Below are 26,656 nucleotides of genomic sequence, written 5' to 3'. Positions count from 1 at the left end.
TAATCATGCTAATTCATTAATTATGACTTCCCAAACATTTCCACATCCCAGCATATACAGATGATTGCATCCAAGTGGAATGATAATATATTCAGAATGGAATTATCTGCAGACAAAACATTTTACATGGTATTATAGTAATACAGGCCAAAATTGCAGACAGATTTCAGACTGTGTCAATGATACTGTACTGATTTTGACTTTCTGAAACACTACTGAATTTTGAAGTCATGTCTAGGAACATCAGGAGAATGTGAAGGTCAAATGAAATGTCTGCCAAGGACCCTATGTCATGTGCTTACCTTTTTCGGCCTGTGCATTAGGCAGTAAGTATTTGAATCAGCAAATAGGATCCATGGGACAATGAAGCATGTTAGATGGAAGGCCACAAAGATGATTAATAATAAAATATTAACACTCTGGAAAAGTCACAGATGTCAATTTCTCTTTCTCCCTTTGGTCAGATACCAAATGAGAATTGGAGTTAAGAGACAGGCAAGAACGAAAGATAATAGAGATTTTTGACATAGGTGGCAGAATAAACTACTGGGAAACCAAGAGATGATGAGTTGATTGTTTTGTTGTTTAGTATGAGGGAAGGGGACAGCAGACAGAGGATGAGAAACAAAAGAGGGGAGATGCTGAGGCAACATGGAGATGTGCCCACGTGCACTTCCAGAAAGTAGTCAGGCATCTGTTCTTTGGAAGGTGGGGCACTAGGGGAAACAGAGGGTCCTTGTTAAAGCTGGAAAAGTAGATAATCATGGAAGTGAAAAGGGCAGGAGGTAAGTCAACAATGAAGGAAGGTGAGAGAGGAGAGCTCTGACACTGTTGTCACTAGATAAGAACATATCAACTGCAGTAACCACAGACACACCCAAAGCTGACCAGAAAACATTATGGAAGGGAAAATTAGAACAAATGTAACAACTTTAAAGTTTATTTAATTTTTTTAATGTTTATGTTTAATGTTAATTTTGAGAGAGACAGTGTGAGCGGGGAAGAGGGAGAGAGAGAGGGAGACACAGAATATGAAGCAGGCTCCAGGCTCCAAATTATCAGCACAGAGCCTGAGGCAGGGCTTGAACTCAGGAACTGTGAGATCACAACCTGAGCCAAAGCCAGATGCTTAAGCAACTGAGCCACCCAGGCGCCCCTAAAGTTTATTTAATACCAATATTTCAATGATTCCCTTTCTTGCAACTGATATAATTCAGATAGCAATAAACAAGTTCTAAAATGTTTCCTTCGTTCCTTCATTTTCCAGTGAAATTTGTTCCTTTATATTTGACATATTTTGGAAAGGCTCTAATTGAATTCTAACTCAGCTGCTTTTATTTTGTTCTGATAATTGTGTTTAAAATGTCATTCACATGGATGCCTGTAAACACAAACACTTTTTAAATATGACTCTTAGTTTTGCTTGATCTTGACCTAAGAAAACTGATAATGATGCCGTCCCTGTCTTCTGGGTTAAAGGTTTTAACTAAAACCAATCTGACAAGGACTAATTGCAAATCATCACTTACTTGTTATGTGTTCAATAGTCTGTTAATGTGTTGGTGGTCCCAGATCAATTCTTAGAGAACAAGTGTCCATTTCATTAAAACTCCTGCCTCAACTACAACCAATTAGTATCCCGAACAGGCTCTGAGAAACCATTTTCTTTATTCTGGACTGGTAAGAAAAGTTCTCTGTCACTCTGTTAAGTACATGAAATATCAGGTGCCACATGCCTGTTCTAGATTTAAATTAAGAATTTTGTCACCAGAGTTTTCTTTGTTGTATTTTTAATGACTACTGTGTCTTTCAAATAGAATTCAAATTGTGACCCAAAAAATCCTGGACATGTATTATTCTATAGTATTCAGTGATGACCAACTGAAAGATATCAAATAGTCTCTACATTTGTAATTAATAGAAACCTTAGAAGGTTTCCAAAAATAAATGGCAAGTACATATGTTTCATCACACACACATGAACACACACACACTCACAGACACACACACATACACACACACACACACACACAAGTCAAACTGATACAGATGAACTCTATTTTAAGTTACTGTATCTTGCTTAGCTGTGCAAGCTTACAGAGGATTTTTTCCCCAAAAAAGTTATCCAAACCAAATACCCACCTATAGTTCCAAACCAAAAGAAAAAGAAAATATAATCTGGATTTAAAAATACATTCCTGGGCACCTGGGTGGCTCAGTCTGTTAAGTGTCTGACTTGGGCTCAGGTCATGATCTTTTGGTTCATGGGTTCGAGCCCCACACTGGGCTCTCTGCTGACAGCTAGCTTACAGACTAGAGCCTGTCTTCGGATTCTGTATCTCCCTCTCTCTCTGCTCCTCCCCTGCCTGTCTCTGACTCTCAAAAATAAATAAAAAACATTAAAAAAATTAAAAATACATTGCCTTTGGGGTGACTGGGTGGCTCAGTTGGTTAAGTGTCTGACTCTTGATATCAGCTCAGGTCTGATCTCACAGTCGTGGGATCAAGCCCTGTATTGAGTTCTGCACTGACAGCATGTAGCCTGCTTGGGATTCTCTCTTTCTCTCTCTCTCTCTGTCTCTCTCTGTCTGTCTCTCTCTCTCTGTCCCTCTACCACTCATGCTCTCTCTTCTCTCTCTCAAAATAAATAAACTTAAGAAATAAAAAAGTATCTTGCCTTTGATGTAGTATTAAGTATATTCTGAAGTACTTTCTCTTAGTTTACTAAAGCTATTTCTTCAAATTCTCTAAAACACAATATATAAGACTTAATTTTATGTCAAAGGGGAAAATCCTTTATAGTCTACAAATCAAGTAAAGATTCCTCGCCTTTTTGTGGGAAGAGTGAATTTCATTTTCCTGATCCCTGTGTAGAACAGTAAGTACTACAGATTCAGAAAGTAAATCAGAGGTAAATTGGTTCACTGCTTCTTAATTCTTTACTTCCTCGCTGTCATAGAAGTATTCATCCATGACTTTTGTCCTATGATTTTGAGGTGACTCCTACAGGAGTAGGAGGAATATACATAGCCCTTCACACATTTACTTTAGACATTGCTATGATGCCCTTCAGACAATGGAACACGGATGGAAGTGACACTCTGCCTATTATCAGCTGAGCTTTTGAGAGGTATTCCACATTTCTACCAACTCTACTGGACTTTCCATCCTTTGTCATGTAAAGATTATGCTCTGGATAGCTACTGCTCCTTCAGCATGGATCCCAACATTAAAATATGAGGAAGAGACTTGAATCTAACCCAAAATGTGGAATCCAGCAGAGCTCAGTAGAGATCAGGCAAGAACAGGCAAGATCAGTCAAAATATAGCCAAGCTAAAGACCTGTGACTATGAAAGAAATGGTAGAGCAAACTGCTTTTGGGTTGTTTGTTATGCAGCATTATCACTGTAGCCTGCCTAGTCAAATCCCATGTCAGATGACAACAGATGACAGAAATGAGGGTACTAATGCAGCAGGTCTATGAAATCCATCAAACCTTTATTAAGCACCAACTGTATATAGGGTTAGATTCTTCAAGAACTAGAGATTCAAACCTACTGACTTGGTAAAATATCATCAATGAAAGGTATGTAATTATCATTAATAGAAGAACCCACACAAAACATCAGAAAACCTATTCTTTTTAAGTTCCCATGGGACAAATACCAAAACTGACTATGTCTTGGATCATAAAACCTCAACAAATTAAAACAAATGAAATCACACAAGTGTGCTCTCTGACCACCGTAGAATCAAACTAAAAATGAGTAACAGCAAGATAACAGGAAAATCTCCTAACATTTGGAAACTACACAATACATTACTAAATAATCTATAGGTCAAATAATAAGTCTCAATGAATATCAAAAATACATTGAACCAGAGGGGAGGTAGGTGGGAGGGATGGGTTAAATAGGTGATAGGGATTAATGAGTGCATTTGTAATGAGCACTGGATATTGTATAGAAGTGTTAAGTCAGTACATTATACACCTGAAACTAATATTACACTGTATTTTAACGAGCTGGAATTTAAATAAAAACTTTTAAAAAGTATATTGAACTAAGTAAAAATGAAAACACAACTTGCAATCATTTATGGGATGAAGCCAAAGCAGTGCTAATAGCAAATCCAAAAGCACTAAATGCAAATGTTGGAAAAGAGAAAATATCTCAAAACAATAATCTAGACTCCCACCTGAAGAATCTAGAAAAACATCAAAATGAACCTGAAGCAAGATGAACGAAGAAAACAATAAAACAAAGACAAAAATCAATGAAATTGAAACAGAAAAGCAATTGAGAAAAATCAACATTCTATGGAAAGCTCAATAAAACTGTCAAACCTCTAGCAAAACTGACAATGAAACGGAAGACACCAATTATTAATATCAAGAATGAAACAATCAGAATCACTACAAACCCTGCAAACATCAAAAGGATAATAGGAGAATACTATGAGGACTTCTACATATATTAATTTGGCAACTTAAATGGACCAATTCCAAAAAAAAAAAACAAAAAAAAACACCACAAAATGGCACAACTCACCCAATATGAAACTGATAATTTGAATAGTCCTCTAAGTATTAAGGAAACTGAATACAAAATTAAAATACTTTCAAAAAACAAATCTTCATGTCCAGGTGATTTCACTAGAGAATTCTACCAAACATTTAAAACAGCATTAGTACCAATTCTATACTTCTTCCAAAAAGCAGAAGATGATGGAATATTTTCCATTCATTTCATGAAGCTAGTACTAATGTGATACCAAATATCCCTTATGAACATATACATAAAAATATTTAATAAAATATTACCAAATATAATTCAGCAATGGGTAAAAATAATTATACTATGATACAATGGAGTTCATTTTCAAGGGTTGTACAATATTCAAAAATTAATCAGTATAACCCACTATATTAAGAAATTAATGAAAAAAATCACATGATCATATCGCTTGATGCAGACAAAAATATTAACAAAATTTAGCACCCACACATAATATGAACTTTTCGAAAAATAAGAATAGATAGAGGGAAACATCTTCCACTGGATAATGTGTATCTACAAAACCCTGTGACTAGCATTACAGTTAACAGTGAAAGACAGAATGGGATGAATGCTTTCCTCTCAAAAAGAGGAACAAGCCAATGATGTCTGCTCTCACCACTCTGATTCAACACAGTGCATAGAGATGGGAAAGGAAGAGATAAACCTGTCCCTATCTGCAAATAATGTGATTGTACTCTACTAGTGTAAACTCATCCATATTGGAACTGTGTCCTCATTTTGCATTATTTTGATGTAAATCAGTTTCAGTAGTAATGATTAATAACTATGTATTGTTAAACATAACTGCATAACTAACTGAAAGAATTTGTGAAACCTGTGATGTTACAATTTGGGGGTGGGGAGGCATCATGAGATTCATAAAAAGGACCACCAATCAAATAATGCTGGCACATATAGTAAAGAATAAAGAAAAAATAATTCTTCTATTTGCTGTGACTTAAAAATTTTGCATTTCCAGATATAAATTTTAATATACACATCTTAAAATTTTACTGTGAACTCTCTGCTTGCTATTAGGAGAAATTTCTGCCTAAATTACATAGTACAAATCACTCTCATGAAGGGATCAAGTATAGGGAACAAAAATCTTTAACAATTATACAACACATATAACAATTTTTATTAAACTAGTGAAATACAGAAGTAATTTTAAATACCACAGTATCTTAAAATTGTAGTATCATATCTAAGATCTCATTTGGGACCTTTACAGAGTAATCTATATATATTCTTTGCTAACTCTCTTTAATTCATGATTTTGCCCTCAATCACTCCGGGAAGTTTTGATTTCACTTTCAAGAAGCTTAAGTCTTTATCTAAAAAAATTTTAGCTAAAAATTTTTAGCCATTTCTGGAAGATGGCCGGAAGTAAAAAATTTTAGCCATTGCTGGAAGACGGCTCTCCCTCTGGACTCAGCACCAAGAAGGGGAGGTTCCTGTTCCTCTCCATCCCCCTTCTCTGTGTTGTCTGCCATGCAAATGAGTAAGGAAAGGGGGGTATGCAAGTTCTTGTAGGATGTTTGATTCTTTTACATTTTTTTTTTCAGAAATACTCATAACTTTTGTCAATTATCAGCATGGCCACAACTGCATCTTCACAGGTACTTGAATAAAAATGCATGCAAGATCACAGTAGCTAGTAAAATAAAAGCCTTTTCAAACACCCCAGTAGGAGAATTCCTGAGAAGATAGTAGTAGGAGTCTCACTTTTGTTATTAAAAGTGAGTCATTCTGAACAACACTTTAGAAAGGAGATTAAAATCATTACAATAATATCCAAATCAAAGAGATCACTTTTGTTTATCAATAAGGTAAATCTAAAACCTAGATACGTTTTTGTGATTTTCCTCCTCCTTCATTCCCTCCATAGTTTTATCTTTTTTATTCTCTTCCCTCCAGGGAAGCAAAATGTTTCATGAAGATATATTTATTTTAATGACTATCAGTCTAATAGAGTTAATGAAATTTATTTTTTTTTATTTTTTTTTTCTTTATCCATATTTATTTACTTATTTTTTTTTTACAAATAGTTTATTGTCAAATTAGTTTCCACATAACACCCAGTGCTCATCCCCACAAATGCCCTCCTCCATGCCCATCCCCCCCTCCCCCCCACATCCATCAGTCCTCAGTTTTTGTCAGCATTCAAGAGTCTCTCATGGTTTGCCTCTCTCCCTTTCCCCCACCATTTCCCCCCTTCTTCTCCCGATTGGTCCTCTGTTAAGTTCCTCCTAGTCCTCCTATACGTGCACACATATGATATTTGTCCTTCTCTGCCTGACTTATTTCGCTCAGCATAACACCCTCAAGGTCCATCCATGTTGCTACACATGGCCAGATTTCATTGTTTCTCATCGCCATGTAGTATTCCATGGTATAGATAAACCACATCTTCTTGATCCATTCATCTGTGGATGGACACTTAGGCTCTTTCCATGTTTTAGCTATTGTGGAGAGTGCTGCTATGAACATTGGGGTACATGTGCTCCTATGCCTCAGCATTTCTGTATCCTTTGGGTAAATTCCTAGCAGTGCTATTGCTGGGTCATAGGGGAGTTCTATTGTTAGTTTCCTGAGGAACCTCCACACTGTTTTCCAGAGGGGCTGTACCAGTTTACATTCCCACCAACAGTGTAGGAGGGTGCCCATTTCTCCACATCCTCGCCAGCATCTAGAGTTCTCTGATTTGCTCATTTTAGCCACTCTGACTGGCGTGAGGTGGTATCTCAGTGTGGTTTTGATTTGTATTTCCCTGATGAGGAGCGATGCTGAGCATCGTTTCATGTGTCTGTTGGCCATCTGGATGTCCTCTTTGGAGAAGTGTCTGTTCATATCTTCTGCCCATTTCTTCACTGGGTTGTTTGTTTTTCGGGCATGTAGTTTGGTGAGTTCCTTATAGATTCTGGATATTAACCCTTTATCTGATATGTCATTTGCATAGAGTTAATGAAATTTAAAGAGGAGTTTAACTTACCCTGAAAGGATGGTTTATATACTGGTATTATGTAAATATATTTTTCAATGAGAAGCTGCTTTTTTCCTCCCACTAATGGAATTTCAGGTCAAGAAAGGTTATAAATAGTGCTCTCTTTTCTGGGCACTATAGACAGTAGGCACAGAGAGCCAGAGTGGCCAGTCCATTAACATAGAAAGCTATTAGCACAATTCTTTTAAAGCTTTTACAAATGTAGTAAAGATAGATTTTCGAGGGATGAAATAAATAGTTGTAAAACGTGACTTAGTTTAAAGCCTAGTACATACAGTCCGATCCTCAACTACATTTCATAAAGGTTTTTTTCTTTCACAAATATAATATAGAACAATCATCAACTCCTTGTATTATACCATGAGATACACAGCATGCATCAAGAATGGCCATACAGGAGAGGAGGCCAGATGGCAGAGAAGTAGGGAGCTCCCTACATTTCATTCGCCCCCATCTCTCAAACAGAGAAAGCCTGAAGCCATAGGAACCCTTACAGAATCCAGGAGTTTAGGAGGAAAAGGAGACAGTCTGCTGAAAAAACAACCTTATAGCTGAGTGCGAACTGGGGAAGTTAAAAACAGGCCTACCTATGGGAGACAGGGAGAGAGGGGAGGGAGCCACCTTTGCAGGGAGCCAAGGTGAGTCTAGGGGAAAAGAAAAAGCAGCTGAAATTGCTCAAGGAACTGTCCCTGTCCCTGGAGAAGAGAAAAACCTCTGCTCGGGGACACAGAGGGATCCGATTTCCAGCTGTGCAGCAGACTTTGAGCTGGAGGCCCCTGCTCAAGGAACTGTCCCTGTCCCTGGAGAAGAGAAAAATGTCTGCTCGGGGACACAGAGGGATCTGATTTCCAGCTGTGCAGCAGACTTTGAGCTGGAGGCCCCTGTCCCAGGTGGCACCAGGAGAAACTGCTACTCTGCCCTCCAGCTCCATCCGGAGGGGAATTCGTACCCCTGAAGCTGCTCCACCGCTCTTCTAGCTCAGCTCCATTCCCAGTGGGGAGGCGGCCGGGTGAAACTGCTCACAGGGACTCGGGCCTGCAGGTTTATATTTCGGGCTGTATCAATGGGGCCTGTGGACAGAGATCTGGAAATGAGGTGTGGATTGGGACACAGGGCACTGCCCACCTTGGCTACAACCAATGCATAGGGAGATGAGACCCAAAAGAGTGAGTTGCAATGCTTGGTTTGAGAGGGTACTGGGGCGCTGCCATTTTTCTCCCCACAACCATCAAGGTGGGACCTCAGGGAGCAGCCTGCAGTCACAGTGGAGGCTAGACCCACCTATACCAAACCACGCCCATCCTCCCTAGAGAGCTGCCTTTTTTTTTTTTTTTTTTACCAGAGCCTGGGGCAAGACCAACATGGATGCACTGCCATGATTAATTCTAGATCAATTCTTTCTATCAGATATATTCGTATCCCTCCGCTCTGCTGAAATCTAAGAGGCACAGAGAACTCCCCTCTGACATAACTTGATCAATCTTCTGAAGGACCTATCATAGTGAAACTGGCAAAATATAAGGACTAAGAGAGAATTCTCAAAGCAGCTAGGGAGAAAAGGGCCATAACATACAAAGGGAGACTCATCAGAGTGGTTACAGACCTATCTACTGAAACTTGGTAGGCCAGAAAGGAATGGCAGGAGATCTTCAATGTGATGAACAGAAAAAAAAATACAGCCAAGAATCCTCTAACCAGCAAGTCTGTCATTCAGAATAGGAGGAGATAGAAAAGTCTTCCTAAATAAACAAAAATTGAAAGAATTTGTCACCACTAAACCAACCGTATAAGAAATCCTGAGGGGGACTCTCTGAGGGAAATGTTGCAAGGAACACAAGGTACCAGAGACACCACCATAAGCATGAATCCTACAAAGAACACAATGACTCTAAACCCATATTTTTCAATAATAACACTGAATGTAAATTGACTAAATGCTCCAATCAAAAGACAAAGGTAGCAGAATGGATTGAAAAACAAGATCCATCGACTTGCTATCTACAAAAGACTCATTTTAGACAACATTCAGATCGAATGTGAGGGGATGGAGAAATATCTATCATGTTACTGGAAGTCTAAAGAAAGCTGGAGTAGCCATACTTATATCAGCAAACTGGACTTTAAAGTAAAGGCAGTAACAAGGGATGAAGAAGGGAATTATATAATAATTACAAGGTCTATCTATCAGGAAGAACTAACAATTATAAATGTCTATGCACTGAATATGGGAGCACACAAATACATAAAACAATTAATCACAAACAGAAACAATCTTATGGATAAGAATGTGCTAATAGCAGTGGACTTTAATACTCCACTTACAGCGATGGATAGGTCAACTAGACAGAAAACCACTAAAGAGGGGCGCCTGGGTGGCTCAGTCAGTTAGGCGTCCAACTTAGGCTCAGGTCATGATCTCACAGACCGTGGGTTCAAGCCCCGCATCGGGCTCTGTGCTGACAGCTCAGAGCCTGGAGCCTGCTTCAGATTCTGTGTCTCTCTCTCACTCTGTCCCTCCCCCACTCGCTCTCTGTCTCTGTCTCTCAAAATAAAATAAAAAGACATTAAAAAAAAAAAGAAAGAAAAGAAAACCACTAAAGAAACAATGGACTTGAAGGACCCATGGGACCAGATGGATTTGACAGATATATTTAGAACTCCACATCCTGAGGCCATGGAATTCACTTTCTTCTCAAGTACGCATGGCACATTCTCCAAGATAGATCACATATTGGGACATAAAGCAGCCCTCAATAAATATAAAAGAATGGAGATCATACCATGTACACTTTCAGATCACAATGCTATGAAACTTGAAATCAACCACAGGAAGAAGTCTGGAAAACCTCCAAAAACATGGAGGTTAAAGAACACCCTACTAAAAACGAATGGGTCAATCAGGCAATTAGAGAAGTAATTAAAAAATATATGGAAACAAATTAAAATGAAAATATAACAATTCAGAGGTGCCTGGTGCCTGGTGCCTGGGTGGCTCAGTAGGTTAAGCATCTGACTTTGGCTCAGGTTATCAGATTTGTGGTTTGTGGGTTCGAGGACCACATCAGGTTCTGTGCAGGCAGTTCAGAGCCTGGGGCCTGTTTCAGATTCTGTGTCTCCTTCTCTCTACCCCTCCCCTGCTCATGCTCTGTCTGTTTCAAAAATAAACAAAAAACTATAAAAAATTAAAATAAAAATAAAATTTAAAAAAGAGAAAAAAAAAGAAAATACAACAATTCAAACTCTATGGGATGTGGCAAAGGCAGTCCTAAGAGGAAAGTATATTGCACTCCAGGCCTATTTCAAGAAATTAGAAAAAGCACAAGTACAAAATCTAACAGTGCACCTAAAGGAACTAGAAGGAGGGCAACAAGAGCACCCCAAAACCAGCAGAAGAACAGAAATAATAAAAATCAGGGCAGAAATAAACAGTTCAGAATCCAAAAAAATAGTTGAACAGATCAAAGAAACCAAGAGTTGGTTTCTTGAAAAAATAAACAAAATTGACAAACTTCTAGCCAGGATTCTCAAAGAGAAAAGAAGGAGAACCCAAATAGACAAAATCATGAATGAAAAGGGACTTATTACAACCAATCCCTCAGAAATATAAGTAATTATCAGGGAATACTATGAAAAATTATATGCCAACAAATTGGACAACTTAGAAGAAATGGACAAATTCCTAAACACACACTCACTACCAAAATTCACATGGGAGGAGATAGGAAATCTGAACAGACCCATAAATAGTGAAAAACTGAATTTGTTATCAAAAATCTCCCAACAAATAAAAGCCCTAGTGCCCTAGGCCAGATGGCTTCCCTGGGGAATTCTACCAGACATTTAAATCAGAGTTAATATCCATTCTTTTGAAGCTATTCCAAAAAATAGAAATTGAAGGAAAACTTCCAGACTCATTCTATGAAGCCAACATCACTTTGATTCCCAAGCCAGACAGAGACCCAGCAAAAAAAGAGAACTATAGGCCAACATCCTTGATGAATACGGATACAAAAATCCTCAACGAGATACTTGCAAATCGTATGCAACAGCACATAAAAAGAATTATCCACCATGATTAATGGGGATTCATTCCTGGGTTACAGGGCTGGCTCAATATTTGCAAATCAATCAATGTGATACATCACATTAACAAAAGAAAAGATAAAAACCATATGATCCTGTCGATAGATGCAGAAAAAGCATTTGACAAGATACAGCATCCCTTCTTAATAAAGACTCTCGAGAAAGTTGGGATAGAAGGAACCTACTTAAACATCATCAAAGCCATCTATGAGAAGCCTTCAGCTAACATCATCCTCAATGGGGAAAAACTGAGAGCTTTCCCCCTGAGATCAGAAACACGACAGGGGTGTCCACTCTCACCACTGTTGCTTCACATAGTGCTGGAAGTCCTAGCATCAGCCATCAGACAACAAAAGGAAATAAAAGGCATCCGAATTGGCAAAGAAGTAGTCAAACTCTCGTTTTTTGCAGACAACATGATACTCTACATAGAAAACCAGACAGACTCCATCAGAAGCCTACTAGAACTGATCCATAAATTCAGCAAAGTTGCAGGGTACAAAATCAATGTACAAAAATCGGTTTTATTTTTATACACCAATAATGAAGCAACAGAAAGAGAAATCAAGAAACTGATCCCATTCACAACTGCACAAAAAACCATAAAATACCTAGGAAGAAAGCTAACCAAAGATATAGGAGATCTGTATGATGAAGACGGTAGAAAACTTATGAAGGCAATTGAAGAGGACACAAAGAAATGGAAAAACAGGGGTGCCTGAGTGGCTCAGTTTGTTAGGCGTCTGACTTCGGCTCAGGTCATGATCTCGCATTCCATGAGTTTGAGTCCTGCATCGGGCTCTGTGCTTACAGCTAGAGCCTGGAGCCTGTTACAGATTCTGTGTCTCCCTCTCTCTCTCTCTGCCCCTCTCCATCTCATGCTCTGTTTCTCTCTGTCTCAAAAATAAATAAACATTATTTTTTTTTAAATGGAAAAACATTCCATGCTCATGGATGGGAAGAATAAATATTGTTAAAATGTCATTACTACCCAAACCAATCTACACATTCAATGCAATCCCAATCATAATTGCACCAGCATTCTTCTCAAAGCTAGAACTAACTATCCTAAAATTTGTATTGATCCACAAAGGACCCCGAATAGCCAAAGTAAGATTAAAGAACTAAACCAAAACGGGAGGCATCACCATCCCAGACTTCAGGTTCTACTAAAAGATGTAATCATCAAGACAGTATGGTATTGGCACAAAAGCAGACACATAGACCAATGGAACAGAATAGAGTACTCAGAAATGGACCCACAGATGTATGGCCAACTAATCTTTGACAACGCGGGAAAGAGTATCCAATGGAAAAAGACAGCCTCTTTAACAGATGGTGCTGGGAGAACTGGACAGCAACAGGTAGAAGAATGAAACTAGATCACTTTCTCACACCATACACAAAAATAAACTCAAAATGGATAAATGACCTGAACGTGTGACAGGAAACCATCAAAACCCTAGAGGAGAAAGCAGGAAACAGCCTCCTTGACCTCAACCGCAGCAATTTCTTACTTGACACATCCCAAAAGGCAAGGGAATCAAGAGCAAAAATGAACTCTTGAGACATCATCAAGATAAAAATAACTTCTGCATGGCAAAGGAAACAATCCATAAAACTAATAGGCATCCAACAGAATGGGAAAAGATAGTTGCAAATGAAATATCAGATAAAGGGCTAGTATCCAAAATCTATAAGAAACTCCCCAAACTCCACACCTGAAAAACAAACAATCAAGTGAAGAAATGGGCAGAAGATGTGAACAGACACTTCTCCAAAGACATCCAGATGGCCAACAGACACATGAAATGATGCTCAGCGTCCCTCATCATTAGGTAAATTCATATCAAATTCACACTGAGATACCACCTCATTCTGGTCAGTGTGGTTAAAATGAACAAATCAGGAGACTCTAGATGCTGGCAAGGATGTGGAGAAATGGGCACCCCCCTACACTGTTGGTGGGAATGTAAACTGGTGCAGCCCCTCTAGAACACAGTGTGGAGATTCCTCAAAAAATTAAAAATAGAACTCCTCGATGACCCAGCAAGAGCACTGCTAGGAATTGGCCCAAGGGATACAGGAGTGCTGATGCATAGGAGCACACGTACCCCAATGTTCATAGCCGCACTCTCCACAATAGCCAAAGCATGGAAAGAGCCTAAGTGTCCATCAACGGACGAATGGATCAAGAAGATGTGGTTTATCTATACGATGGAATACTCCATGGCAATGAGAAAGAATGAAATCTGGCCATGTGTAGCAACATGGATGGAACTTGAGGGTGTTACACTGAGCGAAATAAGTCAGGCAGAGAAGGACAGATACCATATGTTTGCACATGTAGGTGGATTAGGAGGAACTTAACAAAGAACCATGGGGGTGAAGAAGGGGAAAAATAGTTGAGTAGAGGGAGGGAGGCAAACCATGAACGACTCTTGAATGCTGAGAACAAACTGGGGCTGATGTGGCAAGGCGGGTGATGGGCATGGAGGAGGGCATTTTTGGGGATGAGCCCTGGGTGTTATATGGAAACCAACTTGACAATAAACTATTTAAGAAAAAAATAAAAAATAAAGAATGGTCATATAATTTTGATATTATTGATTTCATTTATAAAAGCAGACTCATTTGTAATGTGAGGAATTTAAAAATAAATGGACAAAATAATATATAGCATTATTTTACACTCACTAAAAGGGCTTTACACTCACCAAAAGGGCTAAAAGTAAAAAAAGAAAAAAAACAAAACTACAAAAGAAAAGTCAGTATAGATGTTGAAAAACTGGGGCCCTCATACACTGTAAACATATAGTTTGTAGTGTGAATGTAAAGTGGTATGAGAAACAGTCTGGTAGTTCCTCAAAAAGTCCTACGGAGTTACTTATGACTCAGCAATTTCACTACTAGGTATATACCTTTATGAAGTGAAAACATGTTTACACTAAAACATGTACACGGATGTTCATAGAAGCATTATTCCTAATAGCTAAAAGAAAGTAGAAACAACCCAAATGTATATCAAATGATCAACAGACAAACAATATGCATTATGTTGGTGCAATGGACATTGTTTAGCCATAAAATGTGATAGAATACTGCTACAAACTACAAGGATGAACCTTAAAAACATGCTAAGTGAAAGAAGCCAGTCACAAAATACTACTTTTGTATGATTCTCTTTGAACAGGCATATCATACAGAGAGGAAGTAGGAGTAGGGTGGGATTGGGAGGTATAGGGTTTATTTTTTGGAACAATGGAAATGTTGTGGAATTAGGCATAGATGAGAGTTGCATGACATTATGAATACAGTAGTGCCCTCCCCGACTTATCTGCAGTTTCACTTTTGGCAGTCTCAGTTACCCAGGGTCAAGTGTGCTCTGGAAGCAGATGGTTTTCCTGACATGTTATCAGAAGGTCACTAATAGCCTAATGTTAGGTCACAATGCTTACATCATTCACCTCACTGCAACTCATCACACAGGCATTTTATCACCTCACATCATCACAAGATGAAGGGTGAGTACAGTACAATAAGATATTTTGAGAGAAAAATGACAGCTACATTACTTTTATTACAGTATATTGTTATTATAATTGTTCTTTTCTATTATTAGTGTTGCCTCACTTACAAATTAAATATTATCACAGGTATGCATTTATAGAAAAAACAGCATATATAGGGTTTGGTACTATCTGCAGTTTAATACATCCACTGAGGGTATTGAAATGTACCTCCCGTGGATAAGAAGGGGACTACTGTATACCAAAATCCACTAATCTCTACGCTTTCAACTGGTTGAAACAGTTAATTTTATGGTACGTGATTCTATCTGAGTAAAAGTCCAAATGTATGTATGGAGCTAACATATAGATTAAAATAATCATGAGTACCTCCTAAAGGTTCCCCCACACACACCCTGCCCCATACACACCATTTCCTGGAAGTCACTAATTAATTTTCTGTCTCTATGGATTTGCCTATTCTGGATATTTCATATAAATAGTATTGTACAATAGTTGGTCTTTAGTGACTTGCTTCTTTCACAGAGCATGAAGTTTCTAAGGTTTATCTATATTGTAGCATGCAACAGTACCCCATTCCCCATACGGTTTCCTGAAATTCTGTCAACTTATTTAGATAATTCTCAAAAAAGAGTCATCAAAACCAAAGGATAATTACAGGCTTTCAGTTTTCTTTCTGGATATCGATGATTCTGGACATCAGAATTTACATGAGCAGAGGAGTAAACTGTATCAGTAACAACTCTCATGAATAAATTTGGAGAAATGGGCAGTAGTTTACATAAAACAAAAGTGTGCCCACTACAAAACCAGGTTTTGCTTCACATGATGAGCCCCTAAAAATAACTGAAATGACCCTAAGTGGAAGTGCTGTAATGTACAGATTAATAGGATATGCTTACACTCTCCTTGTTATCTCCATAGATTCACCTTTCCATATGATCTGTTTTAAAAGTACCACTTTAGAGAAAAATGGAAGATTGTCCCAATCTAATGACAATTTTTAAAAACATAAAGATGAAAAAAAATCAAGTATGTCAGTTCAAAGTCTAAAGAGAAAAAGCAAGAAGTGAAGGGAATTGAGAAGTTTCTTTCAGTATGAAAAAAAATATATTAGAATGTTAGAGTTTTCCTTAAATATAAAAAAAAAATCTTACCTGTGATCATAAAAGATGAAATGTTATTTTTTCTAAACACCTCTGCATGAAATTATTATGAAACATATTATAAGAATCATAACACATATGAATAATAAGTCATATACATCAAGGTATCTACAGTTGTCATAAACCTCATTTACACATAAGAGTAAATTTAGAAGGAAGCAAAATCATTTGTAAACTGAAAAGACACAGAGTTCTCTAGAGTTCCCACAAACATGACTATAAAATTACAGTAAATTATTAAACATGATGATTACATTCTGGGTAATAATATGATGAATAAGAAATGAAAAAGAAGAAAGAAAAAAAGACTGCTGAAAGTTCTAAGATCAAGGAAATCTCTTTTCAAAATACAAATAGTCAAAATTCTCATTAGAAAACTCAACCCAATTAGTTATTAAATAATATAAAATTAAAATGAAATTGGGGATTCATTTTGTGTCAATACGTTTTGCAAAGATTAAAAAAAAAAATGGTACTACCCAAGTGTTTTCTCATGCAAAATATGAAGGAATGTAAATTGACAAAGATATTTTCGAAGATAGTTTGGAAATTTTATTAAAAAAATAAGCAGACATGCTTTTTTGTCCAGAAATTATACCTTGAGAAATTATTTCTTAAGATATCACATCAGGCATTTCCATGTTTTATAGACAATAAGGTAAACAGTGAGTAAATACTGAACAAGAAAAACACAAAAGAACTCCTCATTTGCATCCCATTGCTTACATCTTCTCCAAGCGTTATTTTAGTTTTATAAAATGACGGTATATATTTAAGTTTAAAACTGGCAAATGAAAGATATGAATACACATAAAACTGTGAGCTTAGAGAATGAGAAATTCAATTACTTACCTTACAATGATAGACAGCCTATGTCCCCATGGTTACATATGGACAGAAACAAAGTCTAAGTATTTATACAAATAAATTTATAGACAGATGCACCCTTCCCCACAAATAACAGTTTGGGGGAGTTTTTTTTTTTTTTTTTTCTTTTCTGGAAGGAGGAGTGGTAGGGCAATGGTTTACTATACAAGCAAGCCCAATATATTCTCTCGTTAACTACAAAGCTTCTACCTACTATTTCCTTATGATACACAAAATGCAAATTCTACATACAATTAGTCTAAATTCTACATGTAATTTGACCTTATTTTCTGCACTCAGCTCATTTATCATACCCAAATTAAAAGAACACTGTCAATCTAAGATACATCATAAGAATATGTTATCTTTATGTACTTTTCATAATAGCTTAGTTCATTTAGACATCATGGTATCATGTGTATGTTTTTTCTTGCCTTGATTTTATATTTTTTTTACATAAAGTTACCATACGCTATCTACAACCAAAAAATCACATGTGTGCAAAAATGTCATGGCATGATATTCATCATAGCATCATTTAAAACTACAATATAGAAAAAGAAACAGAGGTAATTGATTAAATCAATTATGGTATGTACTTGAAAAGGATGATGCCTAAATTAATACGGAAATATTTCTACATTATGCCATTGAAGTAGAAGAATGGATAAAAGGAACAATATAAAATATTGTTAACATATATGAAAGGATGTTTATCTAAATGCAAACAGCAGTCACCTCTGTGTTGTGGGATTTTAGGCAATTTTTACTCTGTGCATTATCCATTCATTTTCAGCAGGCAATATCCCCCCATAAGTGCAAAAACTGGCTCCTAAGGGGCAAAGAAATCTTGGCTAGTACAGTGGTTTATGGCATTCCAAAAGCCAGAGGATATAAACAGATATACCATTCATCTAGGATTTTAAAATCTCATGGGTGGGGAGTGAGGGGTGAGGTGGTTAGAATCTCAGCCTTTCAGAAAAGGCTGGGAAACATTCCTTGAATCTCTGGATTTCAGTGTTTGCATTTTCTACGTGTGCAGTATTGTTTAATCACACACACATGCACACACACACACACATAAACACAACTATTTTCACTTTGGGAAACAAAGTTTTCTTCATGTTGAGGAAAAAATAGAAGGCTTATTACATTTTAGGAATATTTCACCATGAATGATAAAGGTAGGCAAAAAATGTAGTATGGTTTAAAAGGGTAAGACACAGTAATTGCAGGTAGATAAGGCATTTCTAGGTCTTAGAATATTCATTAAAAAGCCTTTAAAAAATCTATTTACATTGATCCAGATTCCTTTACAGGAAACTTGAGGTCTTAATAATGTCATAGGAAACATGCACCAGACAGAATTAAACAGGCAAGGAAGACTTTATGACAGACAACCGCAGTAGGGAAGAAAAAACTCAACTCTACCAAAACAAAAGGTGAGACAGGTTTTAAGCACTGGGATGAGCTAGTGGAAAAGTACTGAAGGACTTTGAAGAAGGGAATCGGTCAAAGTGATTAGGCTATCTGTATTTGCTAATTGACACTTATATATTAAAGTTAGACTCTTACTCCTCCATGAACTCTAGAGAGAGGGTGCCTTAGCTCCTTTAATGATGACATATCAAAGGGAAGGCTCAGAAGTCTTTGAGAAAGGCATCCTTGAGATATAAAACTGGCGAGAGCCTAGGAGATGATCGGTACCTCAAAAGGGTGGGAAAGAATTGACAATTTCAAGTTTTCTAAAGCTAATGCTCTCAGAACAGGGAGGTGAGGGGCCTATAATGATGAAGCAGTCTGTCTGGAGTTAGTCAAGCTGAGGGAACATTAAGGATGTCTTCAACAATTGGCATTCTGAAAAGTGCTTTCATTTATGAGGCCCCTAAGTTATCTTGTAGTTTACTAAAATTACTTTTTATTGTTATCCTACAGCTAAAATTAATGCAACACCCCAGAGTGACTCCAAAAAGAACAGTTAAGTGCTCACTTGATATATTAAAAAACAAACAAACAAACCAACCATGAGTGGTAAAAAAATTCCTATAATTTAAAAAAAATTGACCCAGGATAGTGGTGAATTAAAATTGAAGTAAAATATCTTAAACCTTAAAAAATAGCAGAGATGCATTTAAGGGGCCTCCTTCTAATTCCCAGGAATGATGACTTGTTCTCGTAGTTAGTATTCAGCATAATGGTCTTTTTTTAGGAAGACTTAACTTTTCCTTTTTCTCTCTTTTCCTTATCCTTACGTTTTCAAATTAAGATGAAAGAAGTAGCAAAATGGGTATAATGTCTGTAAAAGGAAGAAAACTGCAGGGAACCTGAGGATGTTTCAGAGATTTTATCCTATCTAATCATCAAACGTGTAATTTGTAATTTTATTAACACTTTAGACATACACTTACATGATGTGAAACAAAATATCAAAAGAAAAGGAATGATGTATTTTCTTGATTGCAAATAGATGTCTGAATAACTGTGTGCTGCTAATTACAGGCTGGTGCGCTCACCACTGAGAACCATGGGGAGTGTGAAGGCCCTTTTTTAATGTGTGTGTTGCTACAAAAAGAAATCCATTGGGCAAAATAATCATCAGCCTATCCTGAATAATCTTGGGCTTGTATCTAGTTCTTAGCTCATGGCAGCTATTTATATGCAATGTTCTATATGTTTTTTAATGAAACTGGCCTTAAATGAAGAAAAGAAAAAATCTGAATATTGTGAAGTTACTGTAGCAGAGCACATTCAAGTCAGACTTCTGACACTGTAGAATCTGAACACTCAAATGCAAAATTGCTGAAAACAGCATCTTGAGGCTTCGGGACAGTTCATTATGGTAGGCTCTGCTGCCAGTGTGCTCTTGAAGGCCACAGAAAAAGTGCATTGTGTTATATTTTAAGACCACATCATAATTAAGTGCTACTGCTGTGTGTGTGGCTTCCAGGAAAGTTATTAACAGCACTCTGTCAGATAATTAGAAATAGAGATCATGAAGATACTTCTTTTAATTTGCTAGAATTCACACCCTAGTATAATTGTTCTATTCTCTTTGTATTTGGGGGGATGGCATTTTTAGTATGAAATTTACATTTTGTCTAATATCTTGGTAGTGGACAAATCTACACATTTACCAAGAAGTTTTATTCTGATCTCTTTCATACCTCAGCTCTCACGACATGAAAATATAAGGGCACCTGGGTGGCTCAGTCAGTTAAGTGTCTGACTTCAGCTCAGGTCATGATCTCACAGCTTGTGAGTTCAAGCCCTGTGTCGGGCTCTGTGCTGGCAGCTCAGACCCTGGAGTCTGCTTCAGATTCTGTCTCTGTCTCTGTCTCCGTCTCTCTCTCTCTCTGCCCCTCTCCCGCACATGCTCTGTCTCTCAAAAATAAATAAACATTAAAAAATATATAGAGTATACACATATACACATATATATACATGAAATGCAAATGTGGAAGATGTGAATTAGATATATGGATACAGTAATATAAATACACCTTTTACTTATCATGTAGCTAGACTACATACCAGAGAGAGAGAGAGGGAAAGATATAGAACATACATTCTATAAGTCACACCATAAATTTTACATAGAAATCCAGACTAATTAACCTTCCCCCTTATACTATTCCTTTGGACATTAAATAAGCTTGAAGCCTAACAAAGATTTGTATGTCCTAGCAGAAAAGTCAATCTGTGGTTTCCTAAAACCACAGGTGTCTGAGGTTTCTAAGTACACATGATCTCCCTGAAACAATGTTTTACTTGATGGTTTTTGTCTGCTTGGAAGCATGTCTAACCCTAACAGGAGAAAACCAGTGCCTGTACTATTAAAAGGCTGTCCACCTGGTAAGAAAATTATTTCTCATAAAATGTTCTCACCAATTTCCTCCTTTGCTACAGTGAATGCTCCAAGTATTTGAGACAAGGGCTGGGTATACGGGTGGTAAGGGGACCACAGGGAGTTTATGACAATTTTCATTTTTCCATTTTCACAATACACCCAACTATAAACATTTGGGACAAAATGACTACATGACTTCTCTCCCTCAAGCCCCAGGTAAGTATTCATCTAAAAATGTATTTATAGGCTCAAAACATGATCAAATCTTTACTTACAAGTCTTTATATAAATGAATGACTGATAAAAGGTTCATTTCCATTTCTCAGGAACATACAGGCAACAATGTTGAGCATTACAATACCAAAGTGGAATCTAGGGATGTGTTTGGGATTCTTTTATAAATGGTCTGATGCAGTCCAAGGAGGTTAGATTGGGAGAAACAAGAAAGTAACTCAACTGGTATCTGAAGAGGAGAACAGAGGTTCATTTTTCTTCATCTCTCTATGCTGGCTTCCTTTACTTTTTATTTTCAGAAGTGCTATCATTGAAAATGCCTCCAGGGTGTAAAAGGAATAGAGGAAAAGCAGGGGATTGGGTAGAAATTCCAGATACCAGTGAACTTTGAGGCAAAGAGACAGGAAGAACAGATGGATATGCCAAGATACAGAAGGAGGGAAGGAAGTTAACAAAGTTCTTCCCAAATGGTTATTTGTAAGCACTGCTTGTATTTTAAAATGAAAATGTTATATTGTCAAAATTCTGTTGCTTTTGAAACTCATTTAGAGGCTGTTAACTCAGGGCCTGCTGTGATTCCGGCTCTGAGGATCCTGTCCCCAGGTCCAGAGAAGCAGACAGTCTCTAAGTCCTTGCTACTTAGTGTGCGCTCTGGGGCCTGCAGTGATGACATCTCCTTGACTCAGAATTGGCATTTTTACAAGATCCCCATATCATTCTTATGCATATCAAGGTCTGAGAGACATTATTTTATTTTATTTTTTTATTTTTTAATAGTTTATTGTCAAGTTGGTTTCCATATAACACCCAGTGCTCATTTCCACAAGTGCCCCCCTCCATGCCCATCACCCCCCTTCGCCCCACACCCATCAGTCCTCCGTTTGTTCTCAGCATTCAAGAGTTAGACACATTATTTTAAATATATGACTATAGGGGTGCCTGGGTGGTTCAGTAGGTTAAGTGTTGGACTTCAGCTCAGGTCATGATCTCACAGTTCATGGGTTTGAGCCCCCCATCATGCTCTGTGCCACGCCCATCACCTGCTCACACTCTGTCTCTCTCTGTCATTCTCTCTCTCAAAAATAAATAAATGTTTAAAAAATAAATATATGACTATAATAGTGTGTGAAACAGATGTGCCTTGACACTACGAGAACACAAAAACGGGAGCCACTTAATTTGAGGGCTAAAGACTTCACCTGGAAGGTAAATATTACATCCGAAGAATGTATTAGAGGTAATCAAGTGAATGTATATGATGAGGGCAGACAGGGATCTGGGCAGAAAGAATAGTCCTCAGTATGTGCTCAAGAAAACCCAGTATGGCTGGATGTTAAAATACAATATGGCAAAGGGAGATGGATGATGTTGGGGGTGTGAAAGAAGACAAATGATGGATGGTTTGACAAACCAACTAAGGATTTGGGAACTTATCCTTTGAGTAATGTGGAGTGAGTTACTGATGGCTTTTAAGCATCTGTTTTTCACAATGTGGAGAAAAGTTTAGAGGCAGGCAAAGTGGCAGCAGAAAGATGCCCCGACCATAGACCTGATTTTTTCAGGTGTGGGGGTATGTGGATTGTATCTTAGTCTTTGTTTGTTTGTTTGCTTCAAAGATACAGAAGAAATCAGTTTAATCCTTAAACAGCCGCAAGTTGTTTTTACTCCTTTTGTGTTCTAGAATGGAAATATTTTCTTTTTAACAAAGCACAAATCAGTAGTTGTTTGTGTGATCATTTTTTCTAGTCCACATGGACTGGAGAGTGAGGCCACTGTTTACTCTTTTTTGCTCAGCTTCAAGGCAGCAAGAGACAAACCTCATAGTTACACAGAGGGCATATTAAGAATCCTAAATGAATTTAGTTTCATTTTTTATATTTAAAATATTTAATCTTCTGAGATCTGTTCTTAATGAAGTAGATCAATGATGAAAATACCTGAATCAGCGCATTAGAAGACCTTCCAGTCTGCCTATCTTCATACTTCTGAGAAGTAAAAGTAATGTAAACCAATAAGGGCTTACATCTGGAATTGTGAGCGTGTGAGTATGAATGTGTGTGCATGCATGTTTATAAAAGTGACAGCAGATAATCAAGGACTGGCTAATGGATGAATGAGATGGGAGGGCATATGTGTGTATGAAACACTTATCAGTTCTGAGCAGTGATGAAAAAGTTTCACTGCTGACCTTTGTGACTATGAAGATTTCTACACTTAAAGTGAACTCAGAATTAAAAAAAAATAAGATATTTAAGATCACATTCAATACCATTTTCATAGTACTTTATGCAATCCCTGCTGCGAACCTTTAAACTCAGCCTGAATTATCTACAAACACATACTTATCAGAGCATAAAGCTGTCACAAACTCCAAAGGCTATTTAAAGCCTGTGCTGAGGCACATGAGCACTACTACCAATATTCAGACACATCACAGCCTTAAGTAACTTTTATGTCAACCTAGATATGAATTTCTAGGAAAGAACCTTGTTTTTGCACCTTAGTCCCTTCTCTGTTACTTCTTTGTTGACCTGTTTGATCTCTGATCACAACTCACACGTATCAACATATATTTTAGACAAGAAAACTCAGGCTCAGCTCAGGCTCCATGCAGCCTGACCATCACAGGGAGCAAGTAAGTTAAGACAGCGTTAACATCTCTATGTTCCATACAAATGGGAAAGCTGAGTAAATGTTTCTTACATTTTAGTTATCTTGATTCCTTATTCCAAGGCAATGATATGCAAATTATTCACTTATTTTGTTATAAAAGACCTTATTTTTTAAGAGTAGTTTTCAGTTCACAGCAAAATTGAAAGGAAGGTACAGAGATTTCCCATATACTCTCTCCCTCAACACATGTGCAGCCTCGTCATCATCAGCATCCCCCACCAGAGTGGTACACTTATGACAACATGAACCTACACTGACACATCATAATCACCCAAAGTCCACAGTGTAGCTTAGGATTCACTCTTGGTGTTACACATTCTGTGGGTTTGGACCAATGTATAACATAGTTTAACACAGTTTATGTTAACTAACTAGAATTTAAATAAAAACTTGAAACTACACAAAATATGTATAACATAGAATCATACAGGGTATATTCACTGCCCTAAAACTTTTGTGCTCTGTCTATTCACCTCTAGCTCCCCACCCTTAATCCTGGCAACCACTAATCTTGTTACTGTCTCCAAAGTTTTGCCTTTTCCACAGTATCATATACATGGAATCATACAGTATGTAGCCTTTTCAGATTGGTTTCTTTCATTTAGTAATAGGCATTTAGGTTTCCTCTATGTCTTTTTGTGGCTTGATAGCTAATTTCCTTTTAGAATTGAATAATATTCTATTGTCTGACTGTACCACAGTTTTATTTATCTGCTCACTTATTGAAGGGATGTCTCGGTTGCTTCCAATGTTCGGCAATTATGAATAAAGCTGGCATGAGATCTGTGTGTAGGCGTTCATGTGGACAAAAGTTTTCAAGTCTTCTGGGTAAATAAATACCAAAGAGCACAACTGCTGAATCATATGATAAAGGGTATGTATAGTTTTGTAAGAAACTGTCATTTGTCTTCTAAAGTGGCTGTGCCATTTTGCATTCCCACCAGCAATCAATGAGAGTTTCTGTGCCTCCACACCCTTGTCAGCATTTGACCATTATGATAAGTATACAGTGGTATCTCACTGTTGTTTTAATTTGCATTTCCCTGATGACTTTTGATGTGGTACATCTTTTCAAACGCTTCTTTGTCATTTGTACACCTTTCTGGTGAGGTGTCTATTAAAATATTGGGCTCATTTCAAATCATGTTGTCTGTTTTGTTATTGTTGAGTTTTAAGAGTTCTTTGTATGTTTTAGGTAACACTTATTTATTAGATATGTCTTTTGCAAATTTTTCCCCCTAGTTTCTGACTTCTCTTCTAATTCTCTTGACATCATCCTTTTCAGAGGAGAAATATTTAATTGTAATAATTTCCAGTTTATCAATTCTTTCTTGTCATGGATCATGCCTTTGGTGTTTCATCTTAAAGGTTATCACCAAATCCAAGGTCATCTAGATTTTCTCCAATGTCACCTTCTAGGAGTTTTATAGTTTTGCACTGACATATATGCTTGTGATACATTTTGAATAAATTTTTGTGAAGGGTGTAAGGTCTGTGTCTAGATTCATTTTTTTGCATGTGGATTTCTAGTTGCTCCAGTACCATTTGTTAAAAAGACTAACTTTACTCCACGGTATTGCTTTGGCTCCTTTGTCAAAGATCGGTTGATTCTATTTATCTGGGTCTATTTCTGGGATCTCTATTCTGTTCCATTAATCTATGTGTCAATTTTTTCATCGATGCCACAGTGTCTTAATTACTATAGTTTTATAGTAAGGACTGAAGTCCTGTAGTATCAGGCCTTCAGATTTGTTCTTCATCTTCAATATATGTTGGCTTTTCAAATCCCATTTATTTGTTTTTTTTTTTTTTTTTAAGTTTACTAGAATCCAGTTGTCAAAGATGCCACCCTGTCTTCTTAGATCAAATATAAATTTTATTTCAGGAACTCAAAGAAGTTCAAAGACAGAAACCAAAGAGTTTTCTCAATTTATGTTTAAGAAAATTACATGTGAATTTAATTTTGAATAAATTAATGCTCCTAATTCTCTGTAATTTTATTTAAGTTAAACTGGTAGAAAAGTATGGGGAAACAAAGAATATATACACAAATATAATCAACCCTACTGCTGGAGCACACAAAGTCATGATGAGATACTGAGCATGACTATTCACTTTGAGTTTTTAAGACAGAAAGTGCATGGTTTCCTTATCATCTCAATCATCATCATTAATAACTACAGATAACATATATAAAAATGGTGGCTAGGTAGGTCTTTTAAATACCTCACACATATTAATTTATTTAATCTTCACAATGATCCTATGATGAAGATATGGTTGCCCTCACTTATCAGATTAAGAAACAGTCAAAGAGCAGTTAAATAATTTCCCTGAGGTCACACAGCTATTAGGCAGCAGAGCTGTTATTGATCAGCCTTGAAAATGTGAGTGATTGATTCACAGTGGGATAGTTTAGAAGATTTTTGAAATCAAGGAGGTCTAGGTTCAAAACTGGGCTCTAAGGATTAAAGTACAAACTCTTGAGCATAGTGATTAAATTCTGTTAACTTTAATTTCTTCATTGATAAAGCACAAACCATATCCCTAACAGGTTCCTGGGAAGATGAAAAGAGAGAAGGATGAGAAGGTCCTCACTATGGGTCCAGACACAAAGAATGGGCTCAGCAGAAGTTAAATCCTTTTATTATTACATTTCCAATAAAATCTCTATTGGTTGTAGCAATCA

The 26,656-nt window shown here is 37.1% G+C and overlaps 1 protein-coding gene and 2 non-coding genes across 3 annotated transcripts in view; 2 read left to right on the top strand and 1 right to left on the bottom strand.

Annotated features, from left to right (window-relative positions):
- Positions 1-26,656, bottom strand: part of IL1RAPL1 (interleukin 1 receptor accessory protein like 1) — a 656,727-nt gene that overhangs the window by 500,367 nt on the left and 129,704 nt on the right. The gene's annotated exons all lie outside the window — the stretch shown is intronic.
- Positions 23,214-23,285, top strand: LOC120247448. Its single transcript, XR_005532311.1, has one exon. It is a non-coding gene; the product is annotated as a small nucleolar RNA U2-19 (small nucleolar RNA).
- Positions 23,453-23,522, top strand: LOC120247447. The gene has a single exon (XR_005532310.1). It is a non-coding gene; the product is annotated as a small nucleolar RNA U2-30 (small nucleolar RNA).

This window comes from Hyaena hyaena, unplaced genomic scaffold (assembly GCF_003009895.1).
Source record: "Hyaena hyaena isolate Hyena2069 unplaced genomic scaffold, ASM300989v1 scaffold_524, whole genome shotgun sequence".
NCBI classification, from domain to species: Eukaryota; Metazoa; Chordata; class Mammalia; order Carnivora; family Hyaenidae; genus Hyaena; species Hyaena hyaena.
The sequence above is the reverse complement of the archived record's forward strand: the minus strand, read 5'-3'. Positions and strand labels throughout refer to the sequence as shown.